The following is a 14,924-nucleotide window of genomic DNA, read 5'->3' on the forward strand; positions in this document are numbered from 1 at the left end:
GTTCGGACACACCATTACGCTGAGGTGTTCCGGGCGGCGTCAATTGTGAAACAATTCCACACTATGAACATGTGTAACATCACGTTCGAGATTCATTAAGAATAAACCATTGACCAGTGGGGCATGACCATAGAACATTTCTCTCATACAAATAGAACAACCATTATTCTCGGATTTAAATGAGTAGCCATCTCGCATTAAACGAGATCCAGACACAATGTTCATGCTTAAAGCTGGTACTAAATAACAATTATTGAGGTTTAAAACTAATCCCGAAGGTAAATGCATAGGTAGCGTGCCGACGGCTATCACATCGACCTTGGAACCATTCCCGGCGCGCATCGTCACCTCGTCCTTCGCCAGTCTTCGCTTATTCCGCAGCTCCTGTTTTGAGTTACAAATGTGAGCAACTGCACCGGTATCAAATACCCAGGAGCTACTACGAGCGCTGGTAAGGTACACATCAATAACATGTATATCACATATACCTTTGACGTTACCGGCCTTCTTTTCCGCTAAGTATTTGGGACAGTTCCGCTTCCAGTGACCCGTCTCCGGCTTGGGTCCATTCTTTGACTTCTTCCCGGCAACTGGCTTACCGGGCGCGGCAACTCCTTTGCCGTCCTTCTTGAAGTTCTTCTTACCCTTGCCTTTCTTGAACTTAGTGGTTTTATTCACCATCAACACTTGATGCTCTTTCTTGATCTCCACCTCCGCTGATTTCAGCATTGAATACACCTCGAGAATGGACTTCTCCATCCCCTGCATATTGAAGTTCATCACGAAGCTCTTGTAGCTAGGTGGGAGCGACTGGAGGATTCTGTCAACGACCGCGTCATCTGGGAGATTAATTCCCAACTGAGACAAGCGATTGTGCAACCCAGACATTCTGAGTATATGCTCGCTGACAGAGCTATTCTCCTCCATGTTACAACTGTAGAACTTGTCGGAGACTTCATATCTCTCGACTCGGGCATGAGCTTGGAAAACCATTTTCAGCTCTTGGAACATCTCATATGCTCCGTGCTGCTCAAAACGCTTTTGGAGCCCCGATTCTAAGCTGTAAAGCATGCCGCACTGAACCAGGGAGTAATCATCACAACGCGACTGCCAAGCGTTCATAACGTCTTGGTTCGCTGGGGCGGGTGCGTCACCTAGCGGTGCTTCAAGGACATACGTTTCTTGGCAGCTATGAGGATAATCCTCAAGTTACGGACCCAATCCGTATAGTTGCTACCATCGTCTTTCAGCTTGGTTTTCTCTAGGAACGCGTTGAAGTTGAGGGCAACATTAGCGTGGGCCATTGGATCTACAAGACATATTGTAAAGATTTTAGACTAAGTTCATGACAATTAAGTTCATCTGAACAAATTCAGTGAACTCCCACTCAGATAGACATCTCTCTAGTCATCTAAGTGATACATGATCCGAATAGACTAGGCTGTGTCCGATCATCACGTGAGACGGACTAGTCATCAACGGTGAACATCTTTATGTTGATCGTATCTTCTATACGACTCATGTTCGACCTTTTTGTCTTCCGTGTTCCGAGGTCATGTCTGTACATGCTAGGCTCGTCAAGTGAACCCTAAGTGTATTGCGTGTGTAAATCTGGCTTACACCCGTTGTATGCGAACGTTAGAGCCTATCACACCCGATCATCACGTGGTGCTTCGGAACAACGAACCTTAGCAACGGTGCACAGTTAGGGGGAACACAATTCTTGAAATTTTAGTGAGAGATCATCTTATTTACTACCGTCGTTCTAAGCAAATAAGATGTAAAACATGATAAACATCACATGCAATCAAATAGTGACATGATATGGCCAATATCATTTAGCTCCTTTTGATCTTCATCTTCGGGGCTCCATGATCATCATTGTCACCGGCACGACACCATGATCTCCATCATCATGATCTCCATCATCGTGTCTTCATGAAGTTGTCTCGCCAAACGTTACTTCTACTACTATGGCTAACGGTTAGCAATAAAGTAAAGTGATTACATGGCGTTTTCAATGACTCGCAGGTCATACAATAAAACAAGACAACTCCTATGGCTCCTGCCGGTTGTCATACTCATCGACATGCAAGTCGTGATTCCTATTACAAGAACATGATCAATCTCATACATCACATATATATCATTCATCACATCCTTTTGGCCATATCACATCACACGGCACATGCTGCAAGAACAAGTTAGACGTCCTCTAATTGTTGTTGCAAGTTTTACGTGGCTGCTATAGGTTTCTAGCAAGAACGATTCTTACCTACGCAAAACCACAACGTGATATGCCAATTACTATTTACCCTTCATAAGGACCCTTTTCATCGAATCCGATCCGACTAAAGTGGGAGAGACAGACACACGCTAGCCACCTTATGCAACTAGTGCATGTCTGACGGTGGAACCTGTCTCACGTAAGCGTACGTGTAAGGTCGGTCCGGGCCGCTTCATCCCACGATGCCGCCGAATCAAGATAAGACTAGTAGCGGCAAGTAAATTGACATGATCTACGCCCACAACAATCTTGTGTTCTACTCGTGCATAGTAACTACGCATAGACCTAGCTCATGATGCCACTGTTGGGGAACGTAGCATAATTTGAAAATTTTCTACGCATCACCAAGATCAATCTATGGAGTCATCTAGCAAAGAGGGAGGAGTGGATCTACATACCCTTGTAGATCGCGCGAGGAAGCGTTCAAGAGAACGGGGTTGATGGAGTCGTACTCGTCGTGATCCAAATCACCGATGATCCTAGCGCCGAACGGACGGCACCTCCGCGTTCAACACACGTACGGAGCAGCGACGTCTCCTCCTTCTTGATCCAGCAAGGGGGGAGGAGAGGTTGATGGAGATCCAGCAGCACGACGGCGTGGTGGTCAAAGTAGCGGGATTCCAACAGGGCTTCGCCAAGCGCTGTGGGAGGAGGGAGATGTGTCACGGGAGGGAGAGGGAGGCGCCAGGGCTTATCGTATGGCTGCCCTCCCCCTCCCCACATATATATAGGGGCAAGGGAGAGGGGGGCGCAGCCTTGGCCCTTCCTCCAAGGAAGGGTGCGGCTAGGGAGGAGTCCATCCTCCCCAAGGCACCTAGGAGGTGCCTTCCCCCTTTAGGACTCTCCCTTTCCCTTATCTCTTGGAGCATGGGCCTCTTGGGGCTGGTGCCCTTGGCCCATATAGGCCAAGGCGCACACCCCTACAGCCCATGTGGCCCCCCGGGGCAGGTGGACCCCCCTGGTGGACCCCCGGACTCCTTTCGGCACTCCCGGTACAATACCGATAATGCGCGAAACTTTTCCGGCGACCAAAACAAGACTTCCCATATATAAATCTTTACCTCCAGACCATTCCGGAACTCCTCGTGACGTCCGGGATCTCATCCGGGACTCTGAACAACTTTTGGGTTACCGCATACTAATATCTCTATAACCCTAGCATCACCGAACCTTAAGTGTGTAGACCCTATGGGTTCGGGAGACACGTAGACATGACCGAGACGACTCTCCGGCCAATAACCAATAGCGGGATCTGGATACCCATGTTGGCTCCCACATGTTACACGATGATCTCATCGGATGAACCACGATGTCAAGGATTCAATCAATCCTGTATATGATTCCCTTTGTCTATCGGTATAGCACTTGCCCGAGATACGATCGTCGGTATACTGATACCTTTGTTCAATCTCGTCACGGCAAATCTCTTTACTCGTTCTGTAATACATCACCCCATGACTAACCCCTTAGTCACATTGAGCTCATTACGATGATATATTACCGAGTGGGCCCAGAGATACCTCTCCGTCATACGGAGTGACAAACCCAGTCTCGGTTCGTGCCAACCCAACAGACGCTTTCGGAGATACCCGAAGTGTACCTTTATAGCCACCCAGTTATGTTGTGATGTTTGGCACACCCAAAGCATTCCTACGGTATCCGGGAGTTGCACAGCCTCATGGTCTAAGGAACAGATACTTGACATTGGAAAAGCTTTAGCATATGAACTACACGATCTTGTGCTAGGCTTAGGATTGGGTCTTGTCCATCACATCATTCTCCTAATGATGTGATCCCGTTATCAATGACATCCAATGTCCATGGTTAGGAAACCGTAACCATCTGTTGATCAACAAGCTAGTCAACTATAGGCTTACTAGGGACAGGTTGTGGTCTATGTATTCACACATGCATCACTGTTTCCGGATAACACAATTATAACATGAACAATAGACAATTATCATGAACCAGGAAATATAATAATAACCATTTTATTATTGCCTCTAGGGCATATTTCCAACACCCCCCTCACGGACGGCGCCGCCGCCGGCACCTGGAGGGGGAAACGGACGCGTTAGGTCTACACGGAGGGGATGTAGCTATGGGTTTGGCCCGGATGTTGCTCCCAGGTGTCCCTCTGGGCTGACCTGACACAACCGGGTGGAGAGGTCCTCTGGTCAAAGCCCGTCCGTGAAAAGTCAAAGAGCTAGATCTCGTCGTCAACCGCTCATGGGTTAGGCGGGACGGGGTCCCTGGAAGGGTAGCAATGCCACCGGAGCGTCGCATCGGCCCCTGATACATGCACGCGTCTCCGGGGTGTGACCCCCCTCAAGGACGGCGCCGCCGCCGGTACCTGGAAGGGGAAACGGACGCGTCGGGTCTACACGGAGGGGATGTAGCTGTGGGTTTGGCCCGGATGTTGCTCCCAGGTGTCCCTATGGGCTGACTTGACACAACCGGGTGGAGAGGTCCACTGGTCAAAACCCGTCCGTGAAAAGTCAAAGGGCTAGAACTCGTGGTCAATCGCTCTAGGGTTAGGCGGGACGGCGTCCCTGGGGGGTAGCAATGCCACCGGAGCGTCACACCGGCCCCTCATACATGCGGGGTGGTGTTGTGGCATGTCCGAAGATGCGGCACGCGTCTCCGGGGTGTGGCCCCCCCTCACGGACGGCACCGCCGCCGGCACCTAGAGGGGGAAACGGACGCGTCCGGTCTACACGGAGGGGATGTAGCTGTGGGTTTGGCCCGGATGTTGCTCCTAGGTGTCCCTCTGGGCTGACCTGACACAACCGGGTGGAGAGGTCCTCTGGTCAAAGCCCGTCCGTGGAAAGTCAAAGGCCTAGATCTCGTGGTCAACCACTCCAGGGTTAGGCGGGACGGCGTCCCTGGAAGGGTAGCAATGCCACCGGAGTGTCGCACCGGCCCCTCATACATGCACGCGTCTCTGGGGTATGGCCCCCCTCACGGACGGCGCCGCCGCCGGCACCTGGAGGGGGAAACGGATGCGTCGGGTCTACACGGAGGGGATGTAGCTGTGGGTTTGGCCCGGATGTTGCTCCCAGGTGTCCCTCTGGGCTGACCTGACACAACCGGGTGGAGAGGTCCACTGGTCAAAGCCCGTCCGTGGAAAGTCAAAGGGCTAGATCTCGTTGTCAACCGCTCTAGGGTTATGCGGGACGGGGTCCCTGGGGGTAGCAATGCTACCGGAGCGTCACACCGGCCCCTCATACATGCGGGGTGGTGTTGTGGCATGTCCGAAGATGCGGCACGCGTCTCCGGGGTGTGGCCCCCCTCACGGACGGTGCCGCCGCCGGCACCTAGAGGTGGAAACGGACGCGTCGGGTCTACACGGAGGGGATGTAGCTGTGGGTTTGGCCCGGATGTTGCTCCCATGTGTCCCTCTGGGATGACCTGACACAACCAGGTGGAGAGGTCCACTGGTCAAAGCCCGTCCGTGGGAAGTCAAAGGGCTAGATCTCGTGGTCAACCACTACAGGGTTAGGCGGGACGAGGGTCCTGGGGGTAGCAATGCCACCCGAGCGTTGTACCGGGCCCTCATACATGCCGGGTGGTGTTGTGGCATGTCTGAAGAGGCGGCACGCGTCTCCGGGGTGTGGCCCCCCTCACGGACGGCGTAGCCGCCGGCACCTAGAGGGGGAAACGGACGCGTCGGCTCTACACAGAGGGGGTTTTGTAGTGGGTTTGCCCTGGACGTTGCTCACGGACGTCTGCGGTAACGGTGCAGCATGAATATTATTCGGAGCGCGATAAAATTATGAGTCGTGAAGGAATAGCTAGCTCCCGATGGCCGTGGACCACACCGAAGGGGGGAAACGGCCGTGTCGGCAGCCTTTGGGTAGGGTCTTGTGCTGGGTTAGACTACTGGATTTTAATAAATTGGTAGCAGATTTATTTTAAAAATTTAAATTTGTTGCTAATGAAAAAAATAAAAAAAATTAAAAGTAAAAAAAATATGCCTACGGCTAAGCCGTCGGCATAGGTACCACGTGGCGTCTTCACCTATGCCGACGGCTTAGCCGTCGGTATAGCTCACCTTATCCATCCACCGGGCGCCCCGCTCCACACATTCTCTCCCCGACCCTGATCCCGCGCGCCCCCAACCCGACCCGCGCCGCCGCCGCCGCATTCGTCCCTACCCCTGCCGCCGCCCACTCCACCCCGCCCCCTCGCCGGTGCCGCACTCTGCCCCGCCCCCTGCCGCCGCCGCCGCACTACGCCCCACCCCCTGCCGCCGCCGCACTCCACCCCAACCCTTGCCGCCCCCGCCGCCGTCTCCACCCGTCGTCGCCCCGGCTCCCCCGACCGCGCCGCCGCCCCGGCCTCCCCCGACCTCGCCGCCGCCCCGGCCTCCCCCCGACCGCGCGCCGGCCGCGGCTCCTGCCGGCCCGCGCGCCGGGCGCCCCTGCTTCTCCGGCCGGCCACGGCCCTCCCGTCCCCGGCCGCCCCTGCCTCACCAGCCCCTCCACCGCCGCCCCCTGCCCGCCCACTGCACCGGCGCCAACGTCGCCCGCTGGTGAGCTTTTTTTCATTTTTTTTTGCATTTTTACTGCTTGTTATGTGATAGATGCATGTATGTGTATTGAAATATGGATGAATGGATGGATTGATGTATATTGGTTAGTTTTGTCTTTGGTCAAGTTAGTGATGTTGTCAAATAGCTATGTGAGATGCGCTAAAAAAATTTGAAGAAGAAAATTGGTATATTTGAGATGTTGTCAAATAGCTATAGTTTCATTTTGTGATGTTGACAAAATTGGTATCTGATGAGTTGTTATTTTATCATGATGATCTTGCTAAAAAAAGTTGAAGAACAAAATTTGACACTTGATGAAAATTAGGATTTGAAGTATCATGATGATCTAAAACCTTGACTAGATGTCATTACCAATATGTTTTTTTTCATAGTTTGAAGTGTCAATGCTTTATGTGATGTGATGCCCTCAAATTTTTTGACTCAGTAAATTTACAGGCTTTGTGGTATTTCATCTCCCTGGAGCCTTCGTCGTCTGGGTTTTTGGTCCGTGATCCTGCGCCTGTTCGACTACTACCTCTACAGCAGAGGGTGAGCTACGAATCCACCCTCACCTCCTACCCGCTATTTTTCCATGTCACTAGATTTCATTTTCACATCAAGTCGCGTAACCTAGGCATCTCCTGTCCGAAAGGGTTGCATCGATAAATATGCATTCAATTGCATATTTATCACCGCAGCTCTTTCGGATTGTCCAGCGCTTTCCACGGACAGCTCGAGGATGTGTAGATTTGGTATGTTGTCCATGCCCTACCCCGTTCCGAGACAGGATTTCGACGGCGCCTCCCCGTTGTTCTCCGGATGCACATTCTCTCGGCATTTTGCCGAGATGTGTATTTGGAGAACAGCGGGGAGGTGCTGCCGAAATTTTGTCTCAGAATGGGGTAGAGCATGGACAGCGTACTCAATCTACACATTCTCGGGTGGGATTAGGACCCATCTTTACCTATTAGAGATGTAGGTGGATTAAATGTCGTTTCTCGTCAACACTTAAAAAATAAAATATTGATGTGAGTAATTTAAATGAATCCTTAATTTTGTTGTGTGGCTTCCAATAAAGCAGAGATGGCAGATAATCAGTGGATGTATAGTGGGTTTTTCCATCGGAATCAAGTAACAACAGAGTGGGTCGAGAAAACTGATGTGTTTTTGAAAGAGACATTCCGTAGTCCAATGAGGATGGTGCCAGAATGCCCGTGTGCCAAATGTAAGAGACGTATCTGCAGAGATAAGAGTGAGATGACTAAGCACCTTCGCACGCATGGATTTATGCCCAACTTTAATATGCCGATAAGCTTTGCCCAGCGGGACCGTGGTAGAGAGGAGGTGATACAACAAAGCGTCGCTGGTTATGAGGACGATGGGGTTAGAGACATGCTAGATGATGTCTTTGCTGCACAACCGACACCTCTGTCAAATTCAGCGAATGAACCGGAGAAGCCAGAGGAAACCGCAAAGGCCTTCCTGGATATCTTGGCCTCGTCAAAGAAACCTCTTTATGAGGGTGTCAAGCTATCTGTGCTGGATGCCATCTCGCAACTGATGGCAGTCAAGGCTGAGTACGGCTGTAGCCGAGGTTTCTTCGAAGCATTTCTGGGAGTATGGGCTAACAGCCTGCCTGAGGGCCATGAACTGCCGAAAACCATGTACGCTACAAAGAAAATCATGAAGGCGCTCTCCATGGACTATGAGAAAATACATGTTTGTCCAAAGAATTGCCTTTTGTTTAGGCATGATTATGCGGATGACAACTACTGTAGGAAGTGCGGTTCCTCTCGGTATATTGAGGCGGTCGATGAGCATGGTCAGAAGCGGCAGCTAAAAATCCCTTTGAAGGTTCTTCGGTATCTTGATTTTATAAAAATACTGCAGTGCCTTTTCATCACCGAGGAGTCTGTCAAAATGATGAAGTGGCACAAGGAAGGCAAAAGGTACAATCCAAAAAAAATTGTACATCCATCAGAAGGTGAAGCATGGAAGTCATTCGATATAGAGTACCCGGAGGAAGCAGCCGAGGCTGGGAATGTCAGAATTGCTATAACAGGTGATGGGTTCAATCCATATGGTATGTCCTCTAATCCATACAGCTGCTGGCCCATATTTGCTATTCCGCTCAATCTCCCTCCCGGCACCATAATGCAACGCAAGACCATGTTTCTGTCGCTTATAATTCCGGGGCCTGAATATCCGGGGAAGAATTTGAGTGTGTTTATGCAGCCGTTGGTGGATGATTTGCACCATTCTTGGTACTTCCCGAGGTTGACATACGACCGGCATCTGTAGAAAAATTTCTTGATGAAAGTTTGGCTACAATATTGCATGCATGACTTTCCCGGCTATGCCCTGTTCTGCGGATGGTGTACAAGTGGAAAGATGCCTTGCCCAGTGTGCATGCAGGCCTTGATTTTCATTTGGCTGAAGAAGGGTGGCAAGTATGTTGCCTTTGACCTGCATCGACAGTTCCTCCCTCCAGACCATCCTGATAGGGAAGACAAGAAGAACTTCACAAAAGGCAAAGTTGTCCATGAAGTAAACGAGATTCCAACATTTTCTGGTGCGGATGTGCTTGCTCAGCTGAAAGCTCTTAAGCCTGCCGGCGAAGGGAAAGGCAAAGGAAAAGGCAAAGCCACAGGCGAAGACGAGGGCGAGGGCAAAGGAAAAGGTAAAGGGAAAAATGTTTTGAAGCTTATGGTGAGACTCACAACTAGACTCAAATTACCCCCTTCACGCAGCTTCCCTATTTTAAGGACCTCAAACTTCCATACAACATTGACGTGATGCACACCGAAAAGAATGTCGCAGAGTCCCTTTTTGCACGATCCTCAACATTCCTGATAAGACAAAGGATAATGTTAATGCTAGAGTCGATCAATAGAATATTTGTGATAGACCACGTCTACACATGCAGCCTCCCACAAGCAGTCGAAAATCTTGGTTCAAGCCAGATGCTGACTTCGTACTTAAAAAGGATCATAAGATGGAGGCATTGAAGTGGCTGAAACACGTCGTGAAGTTCACTGATGGTTATGCGTCGAATATAAGTCTGAGGAGGGTCTTCTTCGATGCCCTCCTATGCTGAGGCACCTTCTGAGTCTGAGGAGGAGGAGTATGTTCCTGATGGCGAGGAGGAGGAGGGTGAGGAGGAGGAGGCCGAGTAGGAGGAGGCCGAGGAGGAGGGTGAGGAGGAGGGCGAGGAGGGTGGTGGAGGGGAGGTTGACCTCGAGTTGTGGGGTGACTTGCCACCGGGTGCTCCACAGGGGTGGCTGCGTGGTACTGCCGGAGTACCTACACCACCTTCTATCGAGGCACACAAGTGGCTCATTGAACCTGCGGGGATAGAGTAAGTGCCTCTCAATCATATTTTCAACACATGACAACATTTTCTTATTGTACACATGGCAATCCTTTGATTCTTTTGCAGTAACTGGATCCTTCACGGAAAGGGCTGTAAACCGAACGGCCTTATTACTGTCCTGTTGAAGGAGTTTTGGCCGGGCCTATTCTGCCCGTGGCTAGACAGGGACCCGCAGCAGCGGGTTTTGGCCACGAGCTGGGCCCACTACGAGGCTTACAGCCACGCGGAGTACGGGACGACCGCTAAGGCCGTGATCACCAAATTTTGGGTAAGTTCTCTTCTGAATCACTTGTCTTCAGTTTCGTTCATAGTTTATCATTGAATCACTCAACTCATGCCTTGTTTGCTTCTGGTTTATGCATGATTGCAACAACTCTATAGAGTTCTTGACGAGCACAAGGCCAGAGCCGACGTGGTCTTCCTTGCGGCTGCGAAGAAGAAAGCTCATCAGTTGCAGTACGAGGTGCGCTGGGTTGCCGTATCGCAGTACTACCGCATCTACCTGCACCAAAAGATGACCAAAACTCAAGCGCAGAGGCAACAACTTACCTTGAACAGGGAGCAGTTCATGAAGGTAACTATTACTGACTTTTCATTGTTCAAGCTGTCAACTATATGTTTCGTCCTCACATGTCATGCTTCCAAAATTTGCATAGGTTGTTCCTCGTTGGTGCTATGGAAGGGATGACGGATGGGCGAGTTTGGTGGATAGGTGGCTCGGCGACGATGCAGAGTTTGCTGCCAAGAGCAGCAAGGCCCGGGTTAACCGTGGAAGAGACGGGACACACGGCCAAGGAAACAGGAACCACTGGGGCTTCAAGGCCATGAAGGTATATCTATATGCATGATGCATTTTTGTTCTTCTTTACCGTCATGTTCTTATGTATGGCTAACTTCTATTTGACGTTGCAGGAGGACAAGTTGAAGAGGCCGCTCTCAGACATTGAGTCGTGGAAGCTGGCCCGCGAGCAGAGCGATCGCAAGGACGGCGAGAGCCAGTACTACGACAAGACCGAGGAGCACCTGGAGTCTTCCACTCAGCAGTTTGAGAGGTTGCATCCGGATGTTCTTGTTCCTGAGGTCGCCCAGTCTCAGATCGACGACACGGCGGTGGTGGCCATCCAGGGGAAGCCCCATGGCCGGTATCCGTGTTTCGATGGCTTGATCACTCCTTCGGTCTCGTACACACGGCTTCGGGCTACCAACCCGAGCCCGTTAGAGAGTACGGGGCGTTCGCAGCCTCCCTTAGCCCGCCAGCGTGCTGTAAGTACTTCCCCTTATCTTCTTTGTCTCTAACTTTCTCAGTTTATTTTCAGCACTGCCCACTTAGAAACAACCTCAATTTTGTAGGCATATCAGGCCTTTCTCGAGCATAGGCATATTGAGGTGCGGGAGTACTTGAAATGAGTGAAGGCAAACGAGGATTACAACCGTCAAGCGATGACGGTTAGTTTTGCCCTCTTAAAACCAAGCTAAAATTTGCACTTTCATTCCTTCTGACCTTCTAGTTTGCTTGTTTAACTAACATCCAGGCTATGTTGGCGTCTTGGACTAACCGCACGGAGCCACCACAAATTGGACCCCCACCACCACCTGCGGGAGAAGCCCTACACATTCCCACGTTCGATGAATGGGTGGCACTAGGCGGTGATAGTCCGGTTAGTACATTTGCCTAACTACTGACAAACTAGTTCTCGTTCATTCAACACTATCATATCATATTTACCGTTAGAATCTTCTCTCAAACATGTAGGGGACCGGTGGCTCGACTCCTGCTATGTCGACCCCAGTCACTCCAATCTGGCAGAGTGATCCTGGTCTTGGCGGTGGTGGTCTTGGCGGAGGTGGTCTTGGCGGTGGTGGTTTTGGCGGAGGTGGTCTTGGCGGTGGTGGTTTTGGCGGAGGTGGTCTTGGCGGTGGTGGTTTTGGCGGCGGTGGTCTTGCTTGATGTCGTGCCATACCTTTCATGTTCTTATTTGAAATGATGTTTCATGTCTTGCACTACTTATGTTCATGAACTTTCACCGGTGATGATCTTTAGATGATGAACTTGAGTATGTTTAAATGATGATGATGAACTTGAGTATGTTTAAATGATGATGATGAACTTGAGTATGTTTAGATGATGAACTGTCATATTTCTGCATAATCCCATATTTTCTGCTTTGAAATGCTGTCAAAATGAATTGAAAAAGAGAAAACAGGGAAAATAAATAATAAAAAATATGCCGTCGGCATAGATGCGCCCAGGGCTTCGCAGGGCCTGCCACGTGGACGCCAGAGGACGCCATGTGGTACCGACGGCTTTGCCGTAGGCATAGCCCTGCCGCCAGGAGGCACCACGGGGAGCCACGTGGCATAGGTATGCCGACGGCCTAGCCGTCGGCATAGTTCTCCACCTATGCCGACGGCCGGCTTGGCCGTCGGCATACCTATGCCACGTGGCTTCCTGTGATTCGTCGACGCTTTTGACGGCGCCGTCCGTTGCCGTCAGGCGAAAAACACTGTCGATGGCTAAACTATGCCGACGGCCGAACGGTAGCCGTCGGCATAGGCCCCTATGCCGACGGCAAAACTATGCCGACGGTCTGACAAGACTACGCTGACGTGATCTATGCCGACGGCAGCCGTAGGCATAGATCTATGCCGACGGGAAATGACCTACGCCGACGGCCTTGGGCCGTCGGCATAGGCCGCGAGTCCGGTAGTGGTGCTACACAACTAACTCAATACATAAAATTTTCTCTTTTTTGTTTCTTCAAAACTAAACAACATACGAACTTCGAACTTTGCAGGACAACAAAACATTCTTACTACAATGTGGGTAAAAACTTTCAGATTTTTTCATCCGAAATAAATATACAAAATGAGGTTTTTTTTCTACTAAAAAAATAATACTTTTAGTATATATCATTCACGAAAAAATCTGAAAGTTTTTTTCCACATTCTAGTTTGAATGTTTTGTTGTCCTGCAAAGTTGCAAGCTCATATGTTATTTTATTTAGAAGAAACAAAAAAGAGAAAAGTTCTAGCACGAATCTTGATGAAGAAATTAATGGATGGCTGAATAAGGGGATGTTTCAAAGGCTATGCTTTCTCAAATGTTAACTGTTGTTTCGGCGGGAGATCCGAGGGGGATCGGGTTGGGCGGATTTTGTGCGGCCGGTGCAGATCTGTAGTCGCTGGGGTGTATGGCAAGTAAGGAAAGGAATTTTCGTCCAAGATGACGTGACAGGAAACGATGACTTTGCGAGAGTGGAGGTAAAAGCAGACTATTAGGTAGTGGTGTAGGACATTGAGTAGCTCCGGAGGAAGTCAAGGTCCAATTCTACATGAAATATTGGAGCACAAGGCTGGGTTTCAATCTTGTAAATTTATCTTCGAGCGTATGAATTTTAATTTTGAAGCACACAATCTGGCCAAGTTTGCATGTAATCTATACATAGGACACCATATTTGGTTGGATAATCCGTATAATGATACCCTTCTACTAGTATCAAAAAACGTCTTACATTATGGGACGGAGGGAGTACCTATGAACAGTTGCATTAATAAAGTTGGGCGAGATTTCTACAACAAAGAGGGATGATCTGATTAGAACACCGATGCTTTCGTTCATCGTGGGCAACAATATATGGACAAACGACGCGATTAGGGTTTTATAAAGATTCTTGGGATGGCGCAGTAGTATTGGTGAGGGCCAGGGCAAGATGGGTGGCCTTGCAAGGCCACGATGCTACTACTTGTAGGTGACAACGTTGTGTGTTGGCTGGCAGGTTCTGGCAGGGGCATGGCGGCGGTGATTGTGACAAGGGTTGGATGGTGGTGATGGAGGCAGGATGGGGCTGGCCCGAGCGGCAACCATGGCCCACTCTCCTTGAGTTGAAACTCCTTTATTGCATGGTAAGGTCATCCGCAGTGGAACACTTAAAATACTAGATTCTTGAGTTCAAAATCCGGGTCATTCAGTTTGTATAGGATTTATTCCCAAACTAGAGGTTGGCATTGACTTTTAGCTTCCAGTCAGACAGTTAAGTAAAAGTTTAATACATTTTTGTTGTCTAGGCACCACTAAAATGTTAGTTTTAGCACACCTAATATAGTAATTTATACTCGAGGTCATGACATTTACATAGACGCTTATATATTTCTTTTTCTTTCGACATATACATAGGCGTTCTTGCATTTAGTAGGAGCTCCTGATGCATATAAATCGAGCGATGAAGGAAATTCCTATTCTACACTCATAGGAATAAACTACCCCTATAACATGCACCCTAGCACAACACCTGGTGTCCTGTTCCGATTTTACAAGTTTTATCCTATTTTTTAATTTATGTTCCTTTTGGCACACGTGCGAACATTTCTTCCAGAAGTATATAAACATATTTTATTCCCCAGTTGTCAGTGATCAGTTCTTCAAAGTGCATGATTTTCTTTAAATACATGAGTTTTTTTAACATATGAATATTTCTTCTGTAAGCACGATCACTTTTTAAAAATATGAGTACCATTTTCCCCCAAACATATGGACATTTTTTGTTGAGATACATGAAAATTTTATTTTTTTCGCATTTTAAATAACTTACTTGAGTACACATATCTTTCAAATAAAATCCTTTACGAATAAAATAATAAAGTAAATAAGCTTGTTTTGGGCCGAGCGAGTTCCAGTTCACGCAGAGAAGAACAATGGCCTGAAACCCAAACGTTTCTGCAGGCGGCCCGCC

This window comes from Aegilops tauschii, chromosome 3 (assembly GCF_002575655.3).
Source record: "Aegilops tauschii subsp. strangulata cultivar AL8/78 chromosome 3, Aet v6.0, whole genome shotgun sequence".
Taxonomy (NCBI): domain Eukaryota; kingdom Viridiplantae; phylum Streptophyta; class Magnoliopsida; order Poales; family Poaceae; genus Aegilops; species Aegilops tauschii.